Here is a 15,055-nt window from a genome sequence, read left to right on the forward strand (position 1 = left end):
AAAGCTCTTACACTACTAAGCCACTCAAACAATGTACGATTCTTGCACCTCCAAGTCCCTTGGATTTGCCTGACCACTAGCAAAGAATCACCTTTTATAATAAGTCTTTGTATGCCTAATTCTTTGCATTCTTCTAACCCAAGGGTTAGAGCAGCATACTCAGCCTCATTGTTAGAGTGAACACTGGGTAGAGTGATACCTTTTCTAACCATTACCTCCTTTTGTGGGTTCAAAATGATGATTCCCCCTGCTGCTTTGTCTTGTTGGCCTTGATAAGCTCCGTCAAAGCATAAAGTATGGGCATTATCAATCTCCTTCACTTTGAACTGTTTTGAGCCTTCCTCTCTTTGTAGTCGTGATCCTTCCCTTTCTCTCACTTTGTAGGTGAGAATGTCTGCAAGTCCTGCTCTTGTGCTATCTTCTACAAGGAAAGTGTATTCAAATTCTTGGAGTTCAAGCACCCACTTTGCTATTCTAGATGACAGGCTCATGTGTTGTACTACATATGGCAGATTGTGCTCTAAGGTGAGAAAAACAAATGGCACAGGGAGAAGATACGATCGAAACTTCCTTACCGCAAACAAGATTGCAAAGAACACTTTCTCCATTTCAGTGTATCCCTTCTCGGCCGGAGTCATCACCTTGCTTGCAAAATAGATTGGCCTCATGTATGATGTTTTAGGATCTTTTTGCATCAAAACAACACCAATTGCTTTGAAACCTACACTTGGAGTGACATAGTAGGTCTCCTTTGGATTTGGTGGCATTAGGATTGGGAGAGAGCTAAGAATGCCCTTCACTTCCTCAAAACATTTTGCATGTTCCCTCCCCCATTCAAATGTAGATTGGCTTGCCACCCTATGCAAAGGGGCGATGGCTTCTGCTAGGAGATGGATGAAGCGAGACATGTACCTCACTTTGTGGTTGAAGGTCATTAGCTCCTTAGTTGTTGTTGGTGGAGATAATGACAAAAGGGCCTCTACTTTAGAGGGATCCACTTGAATTCCTTGTGAAGAAACCACATGGCCTAGCAAAACCACCTGAGATTCACCGATATGACACTTCTCTGGGTTGAGTTGTCCCCCAAATTGATGGAGCCTCTTAAGCCCCTCTTCAACCTTTTGGCAGTGAAGTGATCTACAACTATAAATACAGAAATCATCCATAAAGACTCTTATAGATTTTCCAAAGAATGGTTGAAATACAAATATTGTGAATCTCATGAAGGTGCTAGGAGCATTGGTGAGCCCAAAAGGCATTACTCTGAATGCAAAACATCCCCAAGGTGTGATGAAGGTGGTTTTTGGTTGGTCCTCTTCTGCTATTCTAATTTGAAAATATCCTGAATACCCATCACACACAGTGTAGCATTCGTGACCTGCTACTTCATTCAAAATTTCATCTTGGAAAGGGAGAGGGAAGTGGTCCCTCTTTGTCGCAGCGTTGAGGGGTTTGTAATCCACGCAGACCCTCCACTTACCATTCTTCTTGGGAGTGACTACAATAGGTGATACCCATTCGGAGTTGGATACTGGATAGATGAAGCCAGCCTTCAAGAGTCGATTCACTTCTTGTAGGAGAGCCTTTTGTTGCATAGATCCTAGTCGCCTTAACTTTTGAGCCACGGGTTTGGTCCCTGGTTTCAATTCAATTCGATTCTCTATTACATCTACACCTCTTATTTGTGAGTAGTCAGTGATAAAAAAAATGGGATACCTCCTTAACATATTGATGTAGGACCTCTTCTCGTCACAAGTAAGATCTTTTTCAAGCATCTTCTCAAATCCTTCTTCAAGGTGGTGGCATCTTTCATCCCCTCGTGTGTGATTGTCTGTTGGCTTTTCTTCTACAGGAACATCTTGAGTGTTGGCGTTGAATACAATTCCCATTACCTCCAAAGAAGACTCCTCTTCACTGGTTGATGCACTGGTTGATGCTTCCTCATCACTTGAGTAAGGATTCTCCTCCTCGCTCTCTTCATCTGCCGTGGTTTCATAGTTGATATCTAGTTGCTTTCCTTCTCGCCAATCATACACCACCGGTTGACCCTTCTTAAGAATCAAACGACCACTTCCCCATTTTTGATCTGCATTCACAGCAATGAGCCAAGGCCTCCTTAGGATGATGGGATAGCCCTCCCCCTTAGCTGGCATGACATACATATCCACTCGTGCATCTATGTTACATACAGAGACTTTTACATTTTCAATGATCCCCAAACACTTCACACTTGAGTTGTTGGCTAGCCTAGCTTGACAATTAGAGGACTTTGTAATTTCAAGCCCTAACTTGTTCATTGATTTTTCCGTGATCACACACATTTGAGCTCCACCATCAACATATACATTAGACACCTTTTTACCCCTCATGTAAGCATCCACAATGGGTTCCACATCTTTTTGTAGCTTTGAGGCCACAACCTTAATGGAAAGATTTGCTTTCTTTTTTGGAATTCTTGTACTTACCAACTTTGGCCATTGCCTTCTTACTTTGGCTGATAGGTGTAGAAGTTGAGGCCATGAAATGTTTGGCTTTTGGGTTTGTAAATCCTCCAGGATGCTGTAGGGCTCTAGCTCCTTTCCCAATGGGAAGTCGTTGATACCAATTTCCCTTCGCCTTGATCTTTTCTTCCTGCTGCTTTCAGCTTCTTCCATCTTTGACTTCTTCTTCTTGTCCCTTGTGGCTGAATTTGTTCCTTCACTTCTCATGTCTTCATCCTTATCATGTGCTCTTGTGCGTTTTTCTGCCGGCATAACATCAAAGTTTAGAGTATGCTCATCTATTACCTCTTCTAGCTTGATGATGTTGACTCCTCTTTCTTCCTCCTCATGTGGGACGGGAGGTATATTTGCTGGTGGTGGTGGTCGACGAAGGATTTGTGGGCCTTGAGCTAGTTCTTGCTGCACAGTGAGAGGAGGCGGTCTGGGGGGATATATGTCTCCCGGAAGTTGCCTTGGATGTGGACAATTGTACATGCCATGGCCCATTTCATTGCAATTCCAACATCGCAACTCTTGAGCTTGTCTTCGTTGATTGCGATTCCCTTCTCTTGGTTGTCGTTGTTGAGGTAGGCCCTGTACTAGATTCAGAGTGAGGTTCTCAAGCTGTTGAGTTAGCCTTTGTAAAACCTCTTGTTGAGAGTTATCTCCTATTTGTGAAGATTGTGCAAGAGGGGCCCTAATTGGTGCTTCCATGGTTTGTGAAGACTCCCTCTCACTCACTTCATTCAAACCCCTTGCTCTATGTGCTTGCAAGTGTAGTTTTCTAAACTTGATGATGGCTACCTCACGTGCTTCTTCGAAGGTGGATGGGAATTTTAGCTCTACTTTAGCCTTTAAAAGTGGATACAAGCCAACCATGAATCTCTCTTTTTTTAGAAAGTTAGGTGCACCACCATGATTTTCTAATGTAGCCTCCCACCTACCCCATAGATTGACAAAGGTTGCGTTGCTGGACATTAATTAAGTGTCCTTTGACCACTCATTGAATATTGGACATAAAAGGGACTATTTATTCACCAAAAATATCATTTTAGACCGTGAAGGCTCCATAGGGGTGCATAATGTAGGTGGGCCCCACCATGAGGCCCTACGGGTGGCTCCTGCGGGATATCTCAACTTGTCTGTCTTGGCATTTAGAAAGCATCTTTAGGTTGGTCCCATCACAAGCAAGTGACCTTGAACATTCATTGCTCTTCTAGAAGATGAGTAGGGGAAAAATAAGATCTCACCCTCTTGATTTACTTGATTTACAGTTCCCTTTTGCTGCGAATCTGACAGATTTACACTATTTTGACCATAACTTTTTACCTGTAGCTCGGAATGACATGCTTCAAAAGGAAAAATTGACCTTCTCAATATGTTTGATATGAATTTGGACTATTCTTCACGCCCATGCACCAAGGAATTTGGTTTGCAAGGTCCACACTATGCTAGGGAACCTTTTGCTTCCAAGTCTTCTTGTATGGGCCCTTTGCTTGTATGCATCCAAGGGGAATCATGCTTTTTCAAAAGGCTATGATGCTTAAACAAATAGAGGAGGGCCCAATATTATTTTCTTGTGAAAAGAATATACAATTGGAGTCTTTTTGAAAGGAGAGAAACTATATGTATATTCTTAAGAGATATTGGGCCACCTATGTAGGGGGCATAGAAGACTTGTAGAGAGGGACCATAATCTTTGGTAAAGACAAGTGGAGAGTTGATTTCCATGGAAATTTATCTATATGGGGTGGAAGATGGATATATTATTTTTCTACTACTAATTCACAAGAGGTAAGAAAGTTTGGGGGTATATAGTTGGTTATTGTATGCTTATTCTATTTACAAAGCAAAAAAGAAAAGGGTGGTAATATAAATATATGACTAAGGTGACATTTTTGGGAAGAGTATAATGTATGTGTCACCACAAAGGTTAAACGAAGAGGGGGAATGTACTCTAGATAACTTAATAGCGTAGAAAAATATATACACATATGAGGAAGAGGACGTTGAGTAGGCTGACAAATGTTGCAAAAACTTGGTTACCATTTTATGCCACTCAGTAGCAACATAACCATAATACTTAATTAACTTGGCATGAACAATACTTTTTGTGCGCTTTTTCGCACGTGTCGAATGCTGAGAACTTGCCAAACACTACTTGCAAGCTACGAATGGCTGCAAGCACACAACTAGATAGTTCTAGCAAGCTCAAAGGGGCAATGGTGTGTCACTGATCGCTCAATGATTTTGGTTGTGAAGGATCCTATGCCACAAAGAAGAAGGAGCCTCGATCGCCGCCACCGCACTCAACCGCCTCGCTGTCGCCTCACCGCTGCAATGCTCGCTCACACACACTCTCTATCTCTCTCTCTCAAGCGCACGCCAACACACACACACACACCAACACACACACACACACACACACACACACACACACACACACACACACACACACACACACACACACACACACACCTGTGAGCACACAAAGGAGAAGGAGATAAAGGTAGAGCAAAAACACTTCTTAGCATGCACCTCAAAGAATGAGGATTTTAGGTCAAAATCCTTTTATAAAATTCGGACCCATTCACACATGGGCGCCCACAATGGCCGGTTATAGTAAAAATCATGTAAAAATGGGATAAGTGGTGCGCGTCTCATCGGCGATCACCTACACACCTATTAGACCGACAAGACCGGTCCATGACTCAAACAATTGATAAGGTGAAGGTGATAGGGTGTCCATGAGGGTTAACATGCCCCCCTTCCTGATGTAGATTCCGTCCTCGAAAGCTATTGAGATGAAGCCCGTTCGTTGAGGTGGAAGAGCATCTGAGTTTGTAGTCTTTAGCTTTCTTCAAACACTGCAAAATCAACCAAAATGGTTGAGTAATTGTATTCTCATATACAATTAAAAAGCATATGCAGTGAATATGCACACATATTGAATAATAATTGAATATTAAATAATTTTTCAATAGTAAACATTAAACTGTAATATAATCAAACGCACAAGCACTTGTAAAGATAATAAAATAAACAAGTCTAAGGTCGCTAATTTAACGATCAAGAGGTACTAGAGGTCAACTATTAATACCATGGGAAAGCTTCTCAATTCTCTCTGGTGAATTAAGCTGTTTAATCGCGAGAGCAAAGTATTTCATGTTCAAGGGCTGACTAGAGGCTATACCTAGAAGATCTTGTAGTTAAGATACGATAAAAGGAATTCTCATAAAATCATCACCTGAATTATTCCCTTTTCTTTGATCCTCCAAAGTTTTTTCATATTGATTCAATTTTTGATGTGTGTGCTTATTTTATATGCCTTGGGCTTTGTGCTTTTCAAGGAAAAGCGCCCACATTGGGAACCTCTAGGGCTCTAGTACGATAGGCAATACATGTGAGTGAAGTAAGCAAATTAAGATTTTACATTCTTGGCACTTTTGTTGGTTTATTTGTTTTTCATTGCGTTTCAATTTTGTAACTTTGGGGGGTCATATTGACATTGTTACCATTCCGAGGCTCATCACAATAGTAAAATCCCCTTATAATAGTTAAATTAAAGGTCAAGAGGGATTAAACCCACTAGAAAGCACTAGTACATTGCACACAAAGCTGCCTAAATCGGATTAAGGACCTAAAATAACCATTGACAATTAGGAAGGAATTTTCTATGGTATTAAGAGAAGATCTCTAACACCTAACTTGGTCAAAGTAGCTTAGTTAGACTGGTTTGATTCATAAACCTAGACAAGGGACTATGAAAAACAATTATATTGAATCTAATCTTTAATACTAAGCAAATATGCTGAATATTGTGCTACCAATCATAGTTGAAGCAGAAAACATGGATGATAAAAAAAGACAAGAGGCAATGCTAATGGACAAGAAACACCTATTTTTGTTGATGATCACGCTTGATTCGAAGAGTGAACGAGACAAAGATTCATGAAGTTCAAAATCTCAACTACTGCAACATGTTCCTATGCACACTAGAAAACACAAGGAATACCTCTAGGAGGCACATCATTGGAAAGAGGCACCAACATTTTTTGAACACAATCAAACAACATAAGAAACACTAACCTAATTATTTGCACCCCCTAGAGAGTCAAGGGAACAAGATATTGAATAGATGGGCGAGTAGCCCTAGGTCTAAACCCCTATCCTTGTCATTGTAAAAAAAACAAAGTCGTCATCCGTGAGACCATACGTGCCATTCATGTAATCATGTAAATCTTCCTCATCATTAGAGGCACAAATGTTCACTAATAATGTCACTAGACATCTATAGTCATCTTGGTCAAAAGGGTAATGCTTGTGTAATTGGAGAGACATTCTCTACTAAGTAGGGATCATTCATGGTCAAGAGATGTATCAACCATTCTAATTCCTTGAAATTCTTCTCACACGCTAACACATCTACCAAATCCCATTCACAGGCAATAGACTATGTGAAACACATGTGAAAAGTAAAGAGGATACCTCTCACCCAAAGTAGGAGTGAATGACTCTAGCGTACTAGCCATATCTGTACACAGATAGATTTTGGTTAGTGTGTAAATATTATGAGGGTCATGTCAAAAGGTCGTGTCCTTGTGAATAATGTTTTATTATGATTTTTGGATCATGTACTAGAATTTGTAGATTTTCATCTTTTTGTTTGGTGGCTCTTTCTCTTTTACTTTTTTATTTTTGTTTTCTTGAGTATAGGGCTATATATATACATTCCCTAAGATTGGGAGATTGAGAGGTCATGGAGGAAGGTTAAGAGGGGAGCAAGTGAATGATGGATGTCAGCAAACACTCCCCCTTCCTTGGGAATATCATACCTTTTGGAATGATGTCGTCACCTTTTGAAACCATTTGTTCCAAGTTGTAATGGGTGAGGACTTTGACCAATAGTTTTTCATCTCCCTAGGTGTTTCATCTAGTTGCAAGGGTGGTAAGGTACTCTCCCATGATTTTACTTGCAATGTTGTTGTAGGTGGTGAACTTACAACGGGAGGTGCAAATTATTTCTTGTTTGTATGGATATTTACAATGGTAGGTGGAGGTTGTGTTGAAGCTTGTATTTCTGTACATGAACTATATAAAGAGGTAGAAGCTTCATTTGACTTTCCTATTTCTGAGCTTGGTAGAATAAATCATTCTTTCTTCAGTACCCAAACTAGCCATGGATCAGGTGTATAGTATTTTGTGATCTTTCTCTTCCCGCGGTCTTTGATCGATTTTATCGTTACAAGATTTGACTCACATGGGACTATAGGTGACAGGTAAGAACACAATCTACGTTTAGACACCCAAATTTGATCATTCCCTTCATAGTAGCCTTGGGCTTTCAATAGTCGATTATGAATCTAGCATAACATTTTCTTACATTTCTTGGAGTGAGTGGGGCATCTCTTACAAGGCTTTTATTTTTTAGCGTCAAAAATGGTTGCTAAAGAAGCTTTATGGACCCATTTGTATGTTTCCTTTGCTATGTTACGATGGGTCTTTTGTGTCTCAAGCTTTGTTTCAGCTCAAAAGTTGAAGCTCTAGAGGGTTGGGCTATATGTACAAATGGCTCAACCTCTTGGACATGTAATGTTTCGGGTTGTATTTCCTTAGGAGGTGATATCTCAGGGACTATCACTTGAGTGGTAGGGCTAAGAGTTGGGTTTTGTGTTGTGACACTCCCAATCCCCTAATCAATAGTGCATTTGGTTGCTATCATCCACGTGCATCCTAGGTTTATATTGCCTTCCATAGTTCCAGCAAGCATGACCAAAAAGTCTTGAGCTACAACCCGGTTGTCATAACTGATAAAAGTGTGCCAGATTCCAAAAATCATAGTTTTTTTCTTGTTGATACCCTTTACTTGGATGGTACTCTCAAATAGAGATGTCTTTCCTAATTGACACCAGACTCCATATGACAACAGATTATGTTTAGCACCCGTGTCCAATAAGGCGTTTTATAGCACTTCCCCATAGGTGCTATTTAGCTCAATAGGGTATCATAGAGGTGTGTCAGATTCCAACTAATCATCCACTATTTTAACTTGAAATGCATGTATAACTCCAAGGTTGGCCTCTCGTTGGCGTCTTATACGTTGTTGTTGCTCCTTAGCCTCAGCTTGAGCTTGTATCTTTTTTAATCATCCACTATTTCAACTTGAAATGCATGTATAACTCCAAGGTGGGCCTCTCGTTGGCGTCTTATACGTTGTTGTTGCTCCTTAGCCTTAGCTTGAGCTTGTATCTTTTTTAATCATCCACTATTTCAACTTGAAATGCATGTATAACTCCAAGGTTGGCCTCTCGTTGGCGTCTTATACGTTGTTGTCGCTCCTTAGCCTCATCTTGAGCTTGTATCTTTTTTAATTTTGCTTGTGCCTTGGCTACCTTTTCTTGATAGATGGCACGTAACTCCTCTTGGCTTAAAGGATAATAGTATCTTTTAAATTTACTCCCATTAAGGAATCCAATGGTTTCAACTCCATCAAGAGTTTCCACATGAATGGTACCTTGTCGGGTGATTTTTCATACTCTATATTGTCCTTTTCTCGCATATTTCAACCTTTTCTTCTTGTTACTCACTCCATACATAAGGACTTTATCCCTAACCTTGGTATCCTTGTTCTCTAAATGACAGTCAAACCATTTCTTTCTCCTATCTTTCTACACAAGTGCATTTTGCACAAACAAATATCTTTCTCCATCTAACCTCTCAAGGTTATATAAATGCTCAACTAAAGGGTTACCATCCCAACCTTCTTGTGAAGCTACCCGCATACTAGGAATTACAAACTCCCATGACATAACTGCTTCTTGGACATATACCATCTTGAATGGTGTACAATTAATAGCCACTTTGTAAGCAGTGCGATAAGCCCATAGAGTTGATGTTAGCTTCAAATCCCAATATGTGCGATGAGCTTCCACTGTTTTGGTCAAAATAGAAATCAAAGTCTTGTTAGTGCTCTCAACTTGGCCATTTTCTTGTGGATAGTAAGGTGTAGACTTATGGTGGGCTATCATGAAGTTTGTGGTGAGTTTCTTTATCACTCCATTTATAAAATGAGTACCATTGTCACTCACAATCTCAAAGGGACAACCAAATCTTGTAATAATGTTCTCAAAGAGAAACTTAGCAGTTGACCTTGCATCAGCCTTGCGTGCTGCCTTGGCTTCCGCCCACTTTGTCACATAGTCAATGTCAACAATAATATATCGAGATTGAGTGTTATGAGCTGCCGGGCTAATGGGGCCTACAAAGTCTAAACCCCATTTTTGAAATGGTTGAGTCACTTTAATAGGATGTAAGGGCATCTTATCCTTTTGTTGTGTGATCTTGTAACGTTGGCATTCATCGCACCCTTTTGCAAAAAGTGATGCATCTTTGAATAAGATAGGCCACCAATAGCCTGATTGCAACACCGTTCTAGAATTTAGTTCCCCTTAAAAAATATCCTCCGGCTATACCCATGTGGGCTTCTTGAAGTATGTATAAATAGTCATCCTCACGAGCACAGCGTCTAAGAATATCGTCCTTCCCTAGCTTGTAGAGGGTTCCTGCAATTAGAGAAGAAGGTTCATATTCTTTTAACAATTTTTGAGCTATATCCTTAGGAAGCTCTTTGGGTGGAAAACTGTTAACTAAAAATTTCACAATCTCCTCACTCCATTCAGGCATGGTCTTGACTAGGAACAAGGAAGTATCAGGAAATTTGTCATCAACTCCAGTAGGGGCCTCATCATTGGGTATGTGAGACAAATGATCCACCATGATATGTATTTTTATCGGGTCTCACCACAATGGTAAAATCAAACTCAAGAAGAATTGACAACCATCGTGTAATTCTTCTCATGGAACAATGTTTATTTACTAGATACAACAATGCTTGATGATCCACATAGAAAACAAACTTGTTGGCAAGAAGGTAGTAGAAAATTTCTTTACTACATAAATCATAGCTAAACCTTCCCGCTTTGTAGTGGTGAAGTTTCTCTCAACATCATTTAATTGACAAATTGAAAGCTAATGGGATAGTCCAATTTATGTTCTCTTGGTTGAGTTAGAACACACCCAATAGCAAAGTTTGATGCATCAATATGCACATGAAAAATTATATTCCAATCGGACACTCGTAGGATGGGAGCGCCTGTTAAGGCCTTTTTCAATAACTCATAAACATTGTCACACTCCGCGGTCCAGTGGAACTCAATAAGAAGCTTGTACAATGGGCGAGCTATCTTGGAAAAGTTTAAAATAAACCACCGGAAAATAATCAACACGGCCCATGAACCTTTGAACTCCTTTATAGTTTGTAGGTGGTGGAAAATTGGAAATGGTTTTAATTTTTCTCTCATCTGTGGAAATACCATTTTTGGACACTATATACCCTAAAATGACTCCTTGTTCAATCCAAAATTGGCATTTGAAAGGGTTTAATGAGATGCGATACAATTTGCACTTTTCAAACACTTTTCGTAAACATGATAGATGTTCTTTCCAAAAAGAATAAACACAAAGGTCATCTAAGAAAGCTTTGCAAAACTCCCTCAAATATTCCATAAAAGCAGTGTTTATCGATCTTTGGAAGGTAACAGGGACATTGGTTAAGCCAAAAGCCATAACACAAAATGCCAACATTCCAAATTTGGTTATAAATGCAAGTTTAGCTTGGTCCTCTAGTGCAATTGTGATTTGATTGTAGCCAGAGTACCCATCTAAAAATCTATAAGCTTCTTTTCCTGTAACTCTTTCAAGCACATGTTTTGAATATGGCAAGGGTAATGGTCCCTCCTAGTGGCTGCATTGACCTTCTTGAGATCCATGCACACTCTGAGTTTCCCATTCTTTTTTGGCACAATAAATATTGGAGACACCCATTTTTTGAGTGCTCAATAGGGTATATGAATCCGCATTTGACAAGATTTTCAATCTCTTCTTGAACAATCTTTGCATACTTAGGATTCATCGGGTAGGGTCATTGCTGGACCGGTTTAGCCATGCTATTCATGGGAACTGTGTGTTGCACCATGGAAGGTGGAACACCTTCCATATCATGATATGTCCAAGAAAATATATCCTTAAACTCCTTGAGAAGCTCCTTGAGTACATATTTTTCAGTCTCTGTCAGATCTTGGGCAATGAAAACAGGTTTGGACTCCTCACCTGGGTCTGCTAACTTTATTTTCCTAACTATCGCGGGACCATCATAGACTCCACTACTTCCATCGATAGGTGTTCTCTAGGCCTTTGTATACACAACCTTACGCTCCTCGGTGGTGTAGGATTTGAAATGTTCAGGTGCAGGGTGTAAGTCTGTGGTGTCTTGTTGCTCTGTGGACTGTGATTTCTCTTCTGCTTCCTTTTGTTGTTGAGCTAGCTCTTGATTTTGTTGTCTCCTTATACTACGGCTCAAATTTGGTTTCTCTGTAGCTTCTAACTGTGTGATGTCAACGGGTTGTGGACTACACCACATGACGCTTTGAAGGTATTCACCCCAATTATCTACCAACTTCCAATGAGCATCACATGCCCCCACATAATTAAGCCATTCTACGGTAGATTTATTTTTATTTATTATAGCACACACATTTGCTCGATATCATTGCCTCATATCTTACTCTTCTTGTCTAATTTTTGATTACATCCTTCCTCCAGTGAAGAGTCACTAGATGAATCACTACTTGTGTCTTCTCCTCTCCCGAATACATTGTCATCTAGGGTATTACTGGGCCTTGAATGTTTTGTTCCCACATTTGCACCAAGAACTCAACTCATATTCTTTGTCCCCAGTGTCGATTTCAATTAATGATTCTGACTTCGAATCGTGTGGAAAATAGTCTTTTGAGACGCTACTGGTTCCAATGTCAGTCAGGCCTTCATCTGGTAGGTCATGAGAAGCTATATGCATTGCTCCTAACATATTTAAAGGTACAAATTGTGGCATTTCATCCCCCTCAAGTGTTACCCAGGTTATCCCCCTATTTCCCCAAGTGTCTATGGTTGCTGCTAGGTGGACCCAATCCACATTGTCAGACTCAGCTTTTCCAACATTAGTGTCTATTTTACACGTGTAACAATACTGCAATGGGGCTGAGTGAATTGTGGTGTCAGATCTATGATCAGCTATAAGTCTGCTTCCTAGAGGATGTGCTCGACCAGTTACAAGATCAACTCGAATGACAAAGTCTTGGAACTGCAAGTTGACATGGTTTTTAGACGAGTCATGCACCATTTTTGCTTCCCTCATGAAAGGACATTCTACGATCATCTCAGATGACATAGTGTTCTTTGAAAAATCCATAACAATGAAGGTATGCCTTATTTTGTGTCCAAAGACCTTGATCTTGAGATCTTCTAGCATCCCAATAGGCTTAACAATAATCCCATTGGCAATCTTTACCACTTTGTTTATATTCCCAAGGTGAGGTCTTCCCATAGTTTCCCATAAATTTTTAGTTACAATGCTAACCCCAACGCCACCATCAAGGATTCCCTTCACAGTTAATCCCTTGGTAGTGGCTGGTATGGTCGCATTGGATTCATCGCCTTCAAAGTATTGTCCCAACTTGTTAACATGTATTTCAACAAAAGAGTTCTCATCTAAGTTGGGTTGTGGATCTAAGTGTTCCTCCTCTATTGGCACCTCCCTAGCTCCATCCATCTATGCAAATTGTGGTAGCCCAACTTTCAGTTCTCCATTGAGGAAAGCTTGAAGAGCTAAGAATAGCTCGGGGTCTCCATATAGTTTGGACATGATGGTGGTTGTAACTACTAAAGCCGTGAAATCCATCAATTTGGCAATATTTAATGACACCTTTTGGGCTTCAGTCCCTTGACGTGAGGAAGATAGGATCTCCATTTCTTCGATAGGGTTAGATAATCCCTCTGTAAACATTCTCTCCAACAAGAAGGGAGTACGCCCACTTTCCCATGACTTAAAGTCACTTTCTTCTTGGATGACACTTTGTATGGCTAGTGGTCTATGGACTTTGTGAGGTTGCTTTTGCGTAGGGAACACTGTGTCTGTAATCTGGATTTGCCTAGGTGTTGGCTCTAGATCCCTTTGGGTTTCTTCCACCAATCACATTAATTGCTTGACTCACTCAATCTCCTCTGTAGGGTTTGGGTAAGTTCCTATCTCCTTCTTGGGTCCTAGCCATTGTGGCTCATGACGATATTCCTTGTTTATTTCTTTTCTAGTGGTTTTTTTAGTCTCCATGGTCTCATTTAAATTAGAACTCACTTCAGCATTGTTCATATACACGGGGTTGTCACTAGTCCCTATGTTGGTCTTTGAACCGGGGTCTCACTTTGCTGCTTTTTGCGATCTCTTCCTTCATGTTTTCTTCTTCTTTTGAGATTGGGCAATTGATGTTTTTTCTCTTTCTTCAAGAATATAATTTTGGTTTTGGAGCATCGATCATGTGAGTACATGTACTGGTACCACATGTGTACTTTGTGATGATTCCTTGGTAACCTCCATTAAGTTCAATGGCGTGATCTTTGTTGCATTTGGATTATTAGGACATTGGGCAGTTGAATGATCTATGCCACATCGATTACACATGAGTATTGGCATTGTAGATGTACTCGCTTGATTGATTTGCATTAGTGTGGTGTTCTTTTGTAATCTAATAGGATAGTCGGCTACATGATGTGGATCCCCACACTCGTAGCATTGAAGAGGTGGCCTCTTGGTGGCAGTGAAATTGATATTTTGGCCTCTTGCCGCAAGAGCAGCTACTTGATAGACAGGTTTGACTTGTCCCCAATAGTCCTCCATGTAGTATTGTGGAATTTCTTCAAGTGCATCAATCCCATGGGCAATATTATGATCTAACTCTTCCTCACAGCCTTCCAAACAAGCAATAGATGACTCAAAACCCACTTGATTCTTTCACAAAAGTGATTCTTGAATGTGGGGGTTGCAGTCCTATCACTGGAGGTGGTAATGATGTTGTTTCAAAAACATTTTGGGCCCTAGGGACCATGTGTTGTGATGGTTGTTCAAGAGGTGGGGCTGACGTCAATGCAGGCACTCAGGTATGTCCGTCCATGCTAAGGTAGGTCTATTGGCTATTGCACGTTTAAATACTATGTAATCCTTAGCTTGATGACCATACCTCCCACATGCATTGAAATTCCCATTAAATTTTACTTAAAAGTAGGGCATTCACTGGTACTATGCGGACCATAGCAAACTAAGCACCATCGTTTCTCCCTTCTTAGATACAAATGATTTTTTTGTGTAGCATGATTTTCTGTAAGATTTTCTTGAATGGCCTTGGTGAGATCTACCAAAGTCATCTTAGATATCTTTGGCTATAGGCTTTGTGGTCATTGGCTCATGCCGCGATGCTTGCGAGCTAGTAGATTTAGGCTCAGTGTGGTGATACCTCTAATGACTAGGCCATTGTAGATATTCGCATGTCCTAGTCCCCTAATGAATATATCAAGCAATTGGTTATTATTGAAGCGCTCATTTGGATTACATCGCAAATTTAAATGCTTCAGCGACTAATAAAGTCTCTCACGCACTCCCCTTCCTCTCGTTGGGCTTTTTGGAGCTG

This window comes from Adiantum capillus-veneris, chromosome 6, assembly GCF_014529385.1.
Source record: "Adiantum capillus-veneris isolate H3 chromosome 6, ASM1452938v2, whole genome shotgun sequence".
Lineage (NCBI taxonomy): Eukaryota > Viridiplantae > Streptophyta > Polypodiopsida > Polypodiales > Pteridaceae > Adiantum > Adiantum capillus-veneris.